The 14,648-nt window shown below is 39.9% G+C and overlaps 1 long non-coding RNA gene across 1 annotated transcript; it reads left to right on the top strand.

Annotated features, from left to right (window-relative positions):
- The first annotated feature begins 3,721 nt into the window (after nt 1-3,721).
- Nucleotides 3,722-5,597, top strand: LOC133155830 (uncharacterized). Its single transcript, XR_009714737.1, has 2 exons — nt 3,722-4,370; nt 4,483-5,597. It is a non-coding gene; the product is annotated as an uncharacterized LOC133155830 (long non-coding RNA).
- The last annotated feature ends 9,051 nt before the right edge of the window (nt 5,598-14,648 follow it).

Below are 14,648 nucleotides of genomic sequence, written 5' to 3'. Positions count from 1 at the left end.
TGCTTTTAAAAATATATCATTAAAAATGAAAATTATGACGCAATCAATTCATTTACTTGGACCAGAATTCGGAATGTTCAATGTATGTTGTCATATTTATGAATGAATCTGTATACCAGCGCCTGGATCAAAGCTACCAAAGTCACGTTATACAACCTGCCCCGACTTGGACCTGGTTTCATTGTCAGGTGTGCCTGGGGCGTGTAATGGAAAACGGCCTTGATCCACTGGAACACCCAGCAAGGCATAGCGCAATCGGTCAAATTCCAAGATGCGGTAAACTAGAGTTGCCTCAAGTCAAATACTATGCGGCACCGGTTTTTACGTGGAGCGCACATGCTCCTGTCTATGAAAATAGAGCCCTTAGTAAATTTCTATAAAAAAATCCACTTTGATTCAATATTTTATATTTCATTCCCTTTCAAACAGTTAATTGAGACACATTTTACACACCAGCTCTTGTGTTAGTTGCTCCAATTCTTTGCAAATTCGTTGTAGCACACAATCATGATTCTCCCCATTCGTCTATTGGGCGTATTTGTTTTGAAAATAAACTTTCCATAAAGCAAGAGAAGAAGTATCACTTCTTTTATCACATCTGTAAGATGTTCTGGTACGCTGATGTCACTCTGTGCATCTTTTGCATTAGTGTTACTTCCAGCACTGATATAAAGTATTGCGGAACAAATTCTTTTCTAAAGGTTGTCAATCAGAAAGCCATGTTTATTTATATGAATCAGTTGAATAAATGGTCACATATAGCATACAGTTGATTCAAATGAAATCTACTAAAGATGCTGTCAAAGTGAAACCAATGTTTGCTTTTAACGGCTACTTAGATTCGTGGATATTGCCACTCCAAGCCTGATTGCAGCACATAAACTAGTATTGTTCACAACAGTGCTGACATCGACGGGGCTGTCACTAGTGCAACTGACGTTCTTTTGTCAAACACGCTGATGCAGACAGGCCGCATAAGGTCGCTCACACTCTCTGTTCCCTCTGCATCATTCTGATTACAACCAGCAAACCTCCAGAACCAAAGAGAACCCCAGTGAAATCTGTGGAGGGCAGGCATGTGAAACCCAATGCAGAGATACTGAACATCACAGTTCAGCACTCAGAACATTGACACATGAAAACTCAGAGGACATCTTCAGAAACCTCAGCAGCAAACAGACAAAGACAAAGAATTATTCCTGGCCATGTGTTTTGCTCATTCTTTGTTTTGCCCTGTATGACAAAGTAAATGATGGTGGAGCTGCTATGCTACCGTATTTTCTGCACTATAAGGTGTCCATATATAAGGCGCACCGGATTATAAGGCGCACCTTCAATGAATGGCCCATTTTAAAACTTTGTTTATATATAAGGCGCACCTTCAATGAATGGTCCATTTTAAAACTTTGTCCATATATAAGATATATACATTTGGCCCGCGGGCCGGACTTTGGACACGCCTGCTGTAGTGGCTCAATGTTGGTCCATATAGAAGGCGCACCTGATTATCAGGCGCACTGTCGGCTTTTGAGAAGATTTGAGGTTTTTAGGTGCGTCTTATAGTGCGGAAAATACGGTACTCACCTTCATATTGCTGTACTGTACCGTACACCATTTTCATTCAGTTTAAGACTAAGTTTTTTAAGATTGTTTTACAAAGAACTTTTTTTTTGTTTTACACCTGCGTGATGTTTAAGAATCATAAAATATTACTGAAAACACAGCCTGTATCATTAATAACTGTTACTGACGCTTCGACTCTCAATATTCTAATTTACTGTTCATTATTTGCAGTAGGAAACTCTGTTTCAAAATCTGAATAAATCCAATGCTCACCAATATCCCAAAAAACTATTAGAAACTGGAAAATACTTAACTCTGTTTAAACCAGTTGGTATACTTGCAAAGGATGCTCTCCTATTACTTAAAGCAACAATTCTACAGCAAACAGGCTGTTCAAGAGATGTGTGTGGAACCTGCAAGAACAATTAACTAAGTGTTTAGTGTACATTCCTGCAGGTATTGTCTGTGTGCGTGTTATGGAAGGAGTCACATGGAGAAGCATGCGTAATGGGGGTTTTTACAGTTGAAAAAGCAAGGGTCACATTTAGTGCTGATCTCTGCCCAAACTCATGTTGAGCGACCACATGATCTTTATTGCACACCACACTTCAAATGTGCATAAAACAGACGGTGCGACCATCTCGGTGTCCTTTTGTGAAAGAACCCGATGACCTACCCACCCAATCCAAGTTCAAAGCATGCTATCAAGGATTTCTGCTGCTATGGAGACCTTGCAGGAATTTGGGTGAATGAGTGTGTGTGTGAGTGCATGTGTGTGTGCCTGCGTGCGTGTGTGTGCGCATGTGTGTGTGATGATCACTACCAATAGACTAGTGTTGGTTAAGGTTCAAGGGGAGTAGCAAGCGTGAATAAGGAAAAAGCAGAAAGGGTGAAGAGGAGGGGCACAGCGGAGGTTGAGGGTCACCTAAACACAAGGCTCCTTGGCTGAGTTTCCCTGGGTCAGAGCTTTGAGGGCAGGAAGTAGCACAACATTATATCCGGCACTTGAGGTTGGGACCTCCCAACCCCCTCTTGTGCCTCTCTCACACACAGGTCACCCAGTGTGCCTTGACAATGTATGTTGATCAAAGGCATTTTCTGACTTTTGGGTCGAGGTGGGGGTGGGATATAGGAGATTAGCCCTGGAGGGAGTGTGTGGTTGTGTGTGTGGTGTAGTGTGGGTCAGCCGATCTTATTTTACCAAAGCCTGTTGTTTCTAGTTCTAGTGACGTAGTTCATTCTGTCCACTGTTTCGCAATACTCTGGAATTCAACAATTAAGACACTAGTTGAGTGACACAAATCACACACGTGATATGTGTAGTTTCTATTTTTGTGTGCAAAGGAGCTCAGCCTTGGCTTTTATGGGTATGGTGGCACTCAAAATCAGAGAAAACCAAATATGGATCATAGACAGGACCCCCGTGAAAACCTGATGATTCATCACAAGAGGCTATCACATCAATAAATAAATTCACAAATGCGCAAATGTTTCGCCACTTCTTAAACAGGTAGTTTCCAGCCATATAGTGCTTTCTTTTAGCCGATAATAATATATTTATTTCCTTGTAAATTTAAACATGCTTTCCCATGTCACCTTTTGGACATAAGTTGGACATAAGTCAAAATGGCACTACAATAGACAGCAATTATGATATAATCTAAAGTATTGGTTAAAAAAAATCAGATGATTTGTCACAATAGCAATGCAAGAGAAGGATGCAAAACTCAATGCAAACAATCTTATTCTAATGTCATGCTCACAATGTTATGAAACCATGGACTTTATAGTATTTGGCATTTGATGCACGCTGTACTTTTATACATTTCATACTTCTACAGCACATTTACTCACTTGGTTCTCATGTGCATGCATCATGAAGGCAGACAGCAGAGATTTTTTTTCAAACAATCATTTCCCCATGTTGTTGGCACTTAGTTTATTTATTTAGAATAACAAATGTCAGCTCCATTCTTCATCGTATTGTTGTTGTTGTGAGAAAGAATCTGGGCACAGAACTTTGCTTGCCCACTTGCTTATCATACAAGTAACACCAAAGATGATGCGATTTTCATGCTCCAACTGAGTAAGAGACAAAACACACATCGATAAGATAGATAAATGGAATGAAAGGAGATAAAAAAATAAGGGGTGATCAACTTTGGGTGTGGAAACCTAAAGGGGAAATCTTCCATTAGTCAGTAAGTATAACGTGGAAATGGACTATAAACTTTCCAAGACTTACAGAACGCTGTGTTCTCTGGCACAGGGAGATAACAGTGAAGGTGGACTGAGAGGCTGGGCAGGTGGGTGGACATGAGCCAACACGTCGCATGGGGAACAAACAGAGGGTTCCGATAAGCCGAGCGCTGAGAGAACCAAAGGAATTTTAATGACCCACAAACCAGCCCGGCAGGTCTGTACGACTGAAATGCCACACATACCTTGTGTGTTCTTCTCCTCTATACATCCACAATTTCACATAGGCTCTACCAGTTATTGGTCTCCGATAAAAGTGTCATTTTATGGCCAAACAGTACTGTAGCATTATTGTCCACCTTGTTGTGTAATGGGATTACAAAACTCCCATAATCCCGTTTCTGTTCTTGCAACCAGCGGTTCCTGTTTAGTTTTCCCTTCCCTACATCAGCTGATTCCACAAGCTTAACTTTGTTCCAAGAGTGTTGTGTGTGTGTGTGTGTGTTTGTGTCTGCGGATGTGTCACGCACTATGATTCGCTGCTTTCCTTTCTCAGTCAGTGATCCTTTTCGTCATAGGCGCAAGCCACATTCGCTCCGTTTCATTTTGTAAGTAGCTGATTTACACTCGTCATTTGGCTGGCAGCGTGCAGCAGTCGCTTGAAAATTTCCAGGGTCATGTGACTGGTACTTGTGTGAGTTTTCTTATCATTTCTTTTAGCCTGCTGCAATGCTCTGTTTGATTCAAGTACAGTGGACCTTTGGAAGTCCAAACACAGGAACCAGGAGGGCATTCCTCATGCTGCATTCAAGGAAAGTTGGAAGTCGGATTTATCCCACTGGGAATTTGCTAGTTATGACCTCAAAGCGTTTGAAGCACATGTAAACAACAAAGATGACTGATTCCAATTGGTCGTTTTCGTTTATCATAACACACTTTCATCTCCGGCAAGCCTTCTTCATAATTTTTATTTAGATAAATAAGTGAATGTCATATCTTCAAAGCATTTCATTAATTTCACTAAATAACTTTATGCAGGTGGATGCATGTCTTCATGCAATCAGGCTTTTTTTAATAACTACATAATAATGAATAAAAGGGACAAAATATACTATGTTTATAACCCTCAGATTTGTTTCAAGCATTTATTGTCCTCTAAAAGTGTAAAAAGTATCTTAGTATTCTTTCCTTGTTTCACTTCCTGGTCTATCCACAGAATTAACATTGTCAACAAGAATCAGCCGTAGATAATGCACTGCTTCTGATTGTTGCCTTGACCGTAAAATGAAGTCTTTTGTGTTCATTCCCCTTCAAAGATGAGTCATTCCAGGAGTATATTGAATAGGTTTCTAAAAGAAGACGTGAAAATATACTAACCCCTGGCCTTTTGTTCTTCATGTCATCATTCATGAGTTAGATCTCGTGATGTTTGGTGGTGTTTATTTTGCTTGGTATTACGGTAAATTCCGTTCCGCTTCCCCGTTCTGAGTAGCGTCCTGTACTTTTACTGTCTGTATGCACACTGGCTTTTATTCGTTGTGTTATCTATTTCTTTATTATTTATTGTTACTCTTATTATTCATTGTTTGTGCCTTCTTGTTTTTTATATTGCGTCGTTTACTTGTATGTCTATCGTGTAATATGTCTTGTCACCGTGGGATAGGGAAAACGTAATTTCGATCTCTTTGTGTGTCTCGGCATGTGAAGATGTTGACAATAAAGCAGACTTTGACTTTGACTTTGAAAAAAAAAAATGACAAGGTCAGTGTGAAGTTTGATAATTGTGTGTTGCCAGATTCACCAATTGTATATGGAAATAAAAATCAATCAAAAGACATAGCTGATTTTTTGTTTTCGTTTCTGATGACACAATCAGGTGACAAGCTTCCCCAATACACAACATCCATATTGGAGGTGCTTTTTATGTTCCCAAGAAAAGACTTGGCCTTGTGATCTTCAATTTGAAAGTTTTCTTTCAAGTGTTTCAAGAAACCTTGGTCATCCCTTGTCCAGACCATTGCTTCAGCAGGGAATAATGGAATTGGAAACAATACTGTAACCTTTGCCATGCTAAAATGCTCCAATATCTGTACAGACAATGTTATACAGCAAGTAACATTTTAACATTCTTAACTTTACACGTGTAAAACTTTGTACGAGTACTTCTGGTCGATAAAGTACGGCGGCATCTGAGTCGAGGGTGGCGTCAAGTCCCGTGCGATGATGTATTCTTACACTGCTAATAAAGCAAGTTCATTGCGTACTATTTGTAAGATCGAAATCTCATATGTCAAGACCATTGTAAACCAAAGACCTCCTGTTCTCACCATTAATGTGACATGAGGTAGTACAGAAAGAGATTAGTGGTTGCGGCCTGGGAGGTGTGTACAGTACGTGCTGTTCTTTTTTCTTTTTTTTTAATTCTGAGTACTGAGTAGCCAGGAAAGAGACACATGGTTTCACTTTCGTTGATATGCTTCCACAGCCTTGTGACAAACAAGGTCGATTTCCCATTCATGGTAATAATGGCACTTTTGTTTTTGCCATCACTGGTGCTAAGCAATGGTGGTTAAAAAAAAGCTGTGCAAGGCAGCTTCCATGCTATGCGGAAGGAACGTTCATTTGCTTTTCAGCCATGCTCTGAACTTATCCTGCGAGTTCTTCTGGTCTGTGGGTTCATAGGATGTTTAGTCAAAGATAGCTTTGTTTTGGAAGTGCTGCTTAATGTTATTAAAGCCACAGTCTCATAACATATGAGACGCAGCAGGGTTGAGCTGGTTCCTGGAAGAATAGAAAAGTACTGGTCTATTCATTTATTTTGAAATTACTTTTTGATTTGACTTTTAGAATTTTAGAACAAGCCATGCCACATGTCTTCAAAAGCTGCAAATCTCTTACCGTAAATAAATGGTGTGATCGGCTCATTATAGTCATGGGATGACACAACAAGCACTACAGTTGTACTTACTGACAATTGTTGAGTAGTGAGAACACAGTGTGTGACAGCGGTGCACGTGATGGGGGGGGGGGGGGTTGGGGTACCGTCTGTCTGACAATGCATGCTCCTCCATTTCAAGACATCTAAAGGAATTAGGGCCTCTTAAAAAAAATGCTAGACCAGGTTGGGCTGGAATTGACTGACCAATCAGCAGCAAATTTCTCAATTGTCACTTTGCCCCTGAGTGGGGCCAATTCTTAAACCAATTGATTTGAAATTCGTTATCCAAGAGCCAGCAAGCAGGCCTTTGATAATCAGCATTTTCAGTCTTCTGATTGACTGAAGTTATTACGGCTAACTTTGAGGAGTAAAACTGGTTGTCATGTTATTAGAAAAATATTGGTTTCGTTTTGCTCCAGGGAATATAGGCACACGTATCACAGTTGCATTAACGGGGTTCTATAATTTTGACGCGATAGTAGTTGTATTAAGAGGTGCTCACTAAGGCCCAGATACCAACCACTGTCATATTATATTTCTTTCTCTTGCTACCTCCTCATCAAGAGGAGCAAAAAAGCAGAGCAAAAACAAAAGCCTTTGGCTTGAGATTATGTTTCATGTATATCAATTGAAGAAGTGGTGGTGACACTTTAGGTTTGTACCCGGGAAAGACTGGTCCAGTAAACGCATCATTCTATTGCCGGGAAAAGAGGTGATTGACTGCTGTGACACATCAGGTACGTAAATGTGTTTCACACACAGTATGTACTGCAAACATAAACAGAAGATCATGCACAACACCTTTATCGGGTCAGCTGTGTGGAGATACACCAGCGGTCATCCATGATGAACAAAACTAAAACCCGTGCAAACACGTGTGACTGTTCACCTTTTGCTCCATCGCTCTGAGTTAATATCTAACACTGGTTGTCATGCAAGCGCAGACACACATAGAACAATGTCGAGGACAATGCTTGAGTGTGTACACTGCGGCCTTGCTAAGAGACAGAGGGAGGAAGCTATAATCGAACGATCTATCTGTTCTGCATAGCAACAAGAGGTTTTGCAGTCAACACTGGGCTGTATCCTGGAATAGAACAACTGTTATTCAATACAATTCATTAAGGACTGTAACAAATGTGACGTTTCCTGTCACAAGTTCCACAGATGTTACTTCCATAATGTGCTCACAGAAAATGACATATTTTAAGCAGTGATAGTCTTGTGATTTTGTGTGTCATTTTCAAACAATGTGTCAACTGTGAATGTTTTAATTAAGAGGTAAAATCTAGAAGCAGTTCAACGACAGAGAACATGAAATAAAATGAGATGGGTTCAACCAAAATCAAGGACAGACAGCACAAAAGAAGTTAGTGTATCTTTCTAAAGCGTGCCGTAAATGTGAGAGGAGGACTCTGAAATAGAGACGGGAGTGGGAGTAACCTCAGCAATAGGAAGGAAGTGGGCGATAATGTGGAAAATGTTTAGCCTGTTACCGACTTTGTTCAAAGAACCCCATGATTCACTCGAGGGTTACCGACCTCTATGGATAATGTAGAGTATGTGCGGTGGAGCCATTTTCATCCATTGTCATGCATGATATTATACAAGACCACAGTATAGTAGCTCATGTGACGTGCATATTTTCCTTTTACCTCATTTTTTTTAGGTCTCCCTCCGACACTAGTTTCAAAAGAAGAACCAGCCTCAATGAATGGAATTACTGGCTAGAATATACTGTATATTGGACTCATTTAGTTGTTTTTAATGATGTTTTTATCATTCGCTAGATTAGATTGGATACATGAAAATCTTATGAGAGCTATTATCAAGTGTTTATATCATAAAACAGATGAATGGATAGAAAGATGGGTAAGATCCAATGTTGCAACGTTGACCCTCATCTCCCAACCCCAGCTGTCTTTCAGGGAATTACTGGGAGGCTTCCAGGAACATTCAACATTGTATCAGCAAGCTGTCACAGCCTGATACGGGGTTTGAAGAAAAAGAAGGCAACATGACTCTCCTTTGAATGCTCTGCTTACCTAAACATCAATTTGGATGACAACTTTTACTTTCTCTGTTTGTCTATGTTGGGTCTCAACATCAAAAAGTAAAATCGACGTGTAATGGAGTAATGAAATGCTACAAAACATCTTAATATTGTTTCACCCTTACAGATCAATAACAGTATTTTCCACTAAGCCGCTCGGATTGCGAAGCTGCTGCATAGGAACTTTTGGGTGACCTCCAACAGGTGAAATGCAGCAATTGGAAAGGCACATAATCACGCATCAAGTTAGTCAACTGAGCTGTAAACAAAGACCGGTATGTTCTTCTCGGGTCTCCTGTACAGACTTGCAATTGCTGCTACTTGCATTCATCTTAGTGGATTCTGGCTGTGACTCCATAAACTGACATCCACTCATTTTGTCAATAACTTTTCCGTTAAAGATCTGAAAATGATCAAATTTGGCCCAACTGTCAGTATGTGTGGACCCCGTTTTAAGAATGAAGCAATAATGAGGCTAGAGACATGAAGAGTGACAAGGTGCCCTTTCACGAGCCATCAAACTGTATATACTTCCTATGCATAAAATAAAAAAAAGCAAATGTCCTTTACCAAATACCAAATGTCTGTCGCTTCCACAGGAAGTTGTTATTCTCCGGCATTAATGTGCGAATAAGGACAGACACAATGAAACACGCCATGCTTATGCTGGTAACGCTCTCTCGTGCATGTCATAAAGGCTGTCTGCCTTACTGGTGTCAGAGCCGTCTATTCTTCATGCCAGCAGCTTCCTGACCTACTGCCTAGCGTGCTTCTGTCTGCATAAATGTGTGTGCGTATGTCTGAAGGCTCCAGGACTGCCAGCTGTACGAGCAACATGCCCAGGGAGAGCATCGCCTCGCGGGATAGACCGACAGAGGCCGCGACCCACCTCTTTCCACGCTAACACTTCCATGTTAACACAAGCCCTGCGTGCATGTGTGCTTGTGAGACAGCATTCAATGCAGCAGTGCTGGTGTGGTTGGCAGAGGTGACTTGGAGGGCTTTCACATTTCATTAGGACAACTGTTCACACATGTAAACGCACACAAGCAGTTGCACATTTGGCCCACCTTCTCGTCCACTCCTCATTTAGCAGCCCATTCATTCACACGTTTATTGCCTATGTGCTCACTTGCAAACATGCACAGAACTCCTCCCACAAGAGTGTAACCTCTGTCTCAATCACTTACACACAAATCTTCACACTCTGTCATGCAAACATGTCAACTTCTCTTTTGGGACCTGGACATGAACTCTCGATTCTCACATGCATAACATGCAACACATCCTCTAGTTTAGTCCAAGTGGTACACATGCACACCAGCAGATTAAGTCAGTTTAAGGTGTTTGGTAAACATGTGCGTAAAAAGCCTAATGATATTTTTCACTGTGCCTTCTCATTCCATTGGACAATAGAAACAATAGATATCAAAGTCAAATCACGCTGCTTTTCAACTGCATAACACTGGAATGACTTTTTTTAGTTGGCTTTATTTAGGGCCATCTGTTTACTTCTCAGAATGTACGTAACTGCTGGCTGCAGTAAGGAGAGAAATTGTACTCAAGAGGAGACTTAGGTCAGCAAGAAAACAGGCCACTGCGGCAAAATGGTGGCTGGAGTACAAAACTGCAACATCCAAAGCCAAGGAATATATCGGGGTAAGTTTGTTTGGTGCATCCCCAGATGTTTCAGTGTTACGAGGATGATCCATATGCAAAACTAGCAGTGGTCAACATTGCCTAGTTGGTATCACTTCGGCGCACATTGAACTCGGGTGAGACATGGAATTCATTTTTGTCACGTCAACCTCGTGAAAAAAAAAAACTGATCAGAAAACACCCTCTTCTTCCTTTTCGGCATTGTTACCATTTTCCGTTTCTTGCAAATGTTTTAAATGACATTTGTATTTGGAATCATATTGTCAGTACCAAGGTTATAGTTAATGAACACTAATAAAACAAAGCTAAAACTAAATTTGGGAAAAAAATGTTCTATAATAAAAATGAAACTGCTTAAAAAATGAAAAAGTAACTGAAACTACAATTTACATTGATCCAAAACAATCACTTTTTATGTATTTATTTTATATTACCATTTGGTCATACTCACAAAAAAACATCAACCAGTTGACAATTGGTGAATTGTACTTTTCTGTTACTCAAAATGTATCAACCTTTTATTCCCACAAATAACACAGAAATTAAAAAAAGAAACCTAAGTATTTTTAATCATAATAAGAATTATATTTGTGCTCAAAACGAATTATCCCACAAAAAACATCATCTTTATTGAGCATCTGATGTTCAGCTCACTTGGCTAGGCAGAACATCCACGTTGAAGTACTTTACATAGCACAGAGACATGCAGACTACTTTTAAGGAATAACTCAAGAAGAATTGCGTTATCTCACACATGTTCTGCAACTGCAGCATCAGAGGACTACAGAGGCTTCTCCATATGGTGTGCTGCACAAATCAGAGCTCAACACATCACAGGCATGTTGGTAGGTTCACCAGAAATTATAGCCAACAGCACAGCTGCAAACAAACACACATACGAAAAACATCCTTTAATCTGGTACAGGGATGCGGCGCCACGTGTTGTGAAGGCCCACTTCAAATTAAAAATCCAAGCAAGGCTAGTGGGTTGAATCGGAACCAAAAGCTACCATATCAAATTGAATCGTAATCCCACTGAATCAAACCAAATCAAGCGGTTTCGCTTGTACCACTCTTGAAACGTACTCCATGTATGGAGATACATATGCCTCGAGTTATTTCACACCACTGATGAATAGTTACTGAATTGATTGTATCAATAGGGCTTTGATGGTACAGTGTGTTCTGGCAGGGAAATCCAGCAAGTAACCGCACGTTACAGCACACAGGAAAAATGCATGCAGACTTGAAAATGAGATCCCACATGATTTTGAAATGTGACATTTGTAGGACCCAGACAAGTGGATGTTTATCTTTAAACAGTCTCCTATAAATATTTCAATTCCCAGTTCAGTGAAACGAACAACAATGAAATTTCCAAAGTCACTATGACAAACACTGAATAAATATTTGTCGGGAACATTCACCCGGCTGATTCCAGGGTAGTCAACCAATGGCCAAACCATCTCTCCAATAATTTTTTTTAATCACACAACAGTCTCTGAAAGACAGCTGAAAAACATTAGGTCTGAAATTATCACATTCAGAACATTCTCACAAAAAGTTTGTTCTCTGCCCCTGCGGTTGTTGTGTATTCACAGCCAGAGTAAATATTGAAATAATCTAAACAGGTGGGAATGATCTGTTCTTGTTTTTCTCTGATGGAATGGAAAAGGGCAGTACATGAAAGATATTAATAGTGCACACTGTTGTGTAATAATGTTTGCAACTTTGACAGGCACCGAGAGAGACCGAGGTAATCATTTGCATTGGTGTGAAATACATGATCTTATACTGTGGATTCATTCAATTGTGCTACTAGTTTTGATAAATACCGCATCGCCACAATATTTATTAATAAATGAATGCCCATCTGACAATAGAAAGGAAAAGAAAGCATAATTATCTTTGAAAAGTTGTTTAAAAATTTTACTCTTGTATAGAATCTCATTAGGTTGTCATTGGTGAGTATGTGGTGTCTATACCTGAATGCTCCATTTAATTTAATTGTAAAGAATAATATAATAAAGTAAGCGGTGAAAATTTGATTTCTACATTTCATTTGCAATCCAGCCATTTTCTGGGTCGTTTCTCCTTTTTGGGGTTATGGCTGAGCTGGAGCCTATTTTAGCTAAATTTAAACTTGTCAGCCAATCGTAGGGCACGTAGAAACAGATTCAAGATCACACTCACATCCTCATACTATTTTCAAGTCATCAGTCAACCAACATGCATGTTTTGGGAAAGCAGCAGGAAGCCTGAGTACTTGGAGAAAACCCACCCCAGCTCGGGAACAATATGTCAACTTCACACAGATCCTGAGCCTGGAATTGAACTAGCAAACTCAGAATTGCAGACCACTAACTCACTGTTTTGAATACAGCAAATTTTTAATTCTACATTATAGTCTACACACATTCAAATACATCCTGCATGATACGGCACAAGGCAAGTGTGTACTAATATAAATGTGTGTGCGTGCTTGCAGACATGCATGCGTGTGTGTGTGTGTGTGGCATGGACTCCTACTACTTTGTTTGTGCTGTGTCCAGCACTTCCTGCTTCTTTGTTTATAGCCCTCTGCTGCTCTTTTCACACAGAATTGATAAGAAAGACACATTTTAACATTTTTTGGCAGGCAAGTGGACACACACACGCACACACACACACACACAATTCTCTCAAATCCACTGTGATGACCTTTCAGATGCCAAATGCTCCACTGCCAAAATGTCAACATCTTTTGCTGCCGCTTTGCTTCGGATGCAAACTGAGCTGGCAGCAGGTTAGCCCTCATGTCGCTACACATTGTCTACATACACACAACACATTATGTGCAGAGCATCTTCAAGCGTGAACATGAAGAGACTAGGCGGATTGTTTTGATCACTGTTACAAAACGTGACACTTTGTGGCAGGGTGGAACGTGTCAAGTAAGAAACTTTTCAATTTGGGTGAAAATCCCAATAAAGGTTTAAGCATATACACGTCTTCCATTCCAAGGGTGGATTTACGCTGCAAGTCCAAGAGCCCAATTCTGATTTACTTAACTGATTTTGTGACTATTTCATTGATTCTCAAAGTTTTTACACCAAGTACGACCTCAAAAAAAATACTTGCCTTACCAAGTACCATTTCAATGACCAACATCAAAATATAACGGCACAGAAGGCCCATGTGTTAACTGTACTTAAAGATAGGAAAATGAAACCCCCCAAAAATTACTTAGTGATTCAATTCAAATTGCTGAATGAAGTTATATCAAAATTGTCCCCTAATAAAAGTTTGAAAAGAAACAGTTTTAAATGATTAAATAACTTCAAAGAACTTAAAAGTTGAATACAACTGAACTGTGTGTATCATACTGGATAAATAAAAAATAATAATATAGAGGACCGCGAATGGCACCACATTTGTAGAATCACATGTGGGTAACCGCACATCAACATCAGACAGTGAAAACATGTAATGTAAAGCAATACACGAATCACACACTTAATAAACACTGATTTCTTGCCCTGTTAAATCACCAAGGGCAAACTCCACATGACTCCTCTGGCTGCTCTCTTCAATTACTTTGCTTGTTTAAAGATAGACACGCCTCTGGTGGACTGATGTAATTGTCTAAGATGTCTCTGTAACAGCGGGTGTGTTTATTTGTGTTGTTTGGCAAGGTGCAGGTGTGTGTATATCCCATAGATAGGTGTATTTCACTAACGCCAAGCTTGATGAGCTACAGCCAATTTGTGACCTAACGCTGTATTTGCAATGGCCGGTGTCTAGATTCCATCCATCTAAGTATTTACTAGACAGAAATTGTGTACACCACAAACTGGTCCATTCCAATCCATTTTTTTTCCAATTCACATAGCTTTTCATACATATCTAAAATGTCACCAAAACAGAACCTTTTGAATCATACAGTACAGTGTAAATCCAGCTCATTACACATCTCTACAGTGCATTTGCTTTAGAGTTGAGAAGAGCAGTGACAACCATGATCCAGAGTGAAACAGAATGGGTTCTTTACTCTTATTGTTGAAGGCATTCATTTGTAACAAATTGAACTGATGAAGAACTGTGCAAATTGATTGCATGGTCTGCGTTCACATGAAGAAAAACAGAGCAGCCTGTTCTTATCTGCTTATTGTATGAGCACACAGTGAAATCTGAGGTTTATCGAAGCGAAGGAATGAAACCACGTGATGGTTTGTTTTGGGACTGAGCTCTGCCTGG

This window comes from Syngnathus typhle, linkage group LG6, assembly GCF_033458585.1.
Source record: "Syngnathus typhle isolate RoL2023-S1 ecotype Sweden linkage group LG6, RoL_Styp_1.0, whole genome shotgun sequence".
In the NCBI taxonomy this organism is placed as follows: domain Eukaryota; kingdom Metazoa; phylum Chordata; class Actinopteri; order Syngnathiformes; family Syngnathidae; genus Syngnathus; species Syngnathus typhle.
Note: the sequence above shows the minus strand (reverse complement) of the source record. Positions and strands in the feature narration are given on the sequence as shown.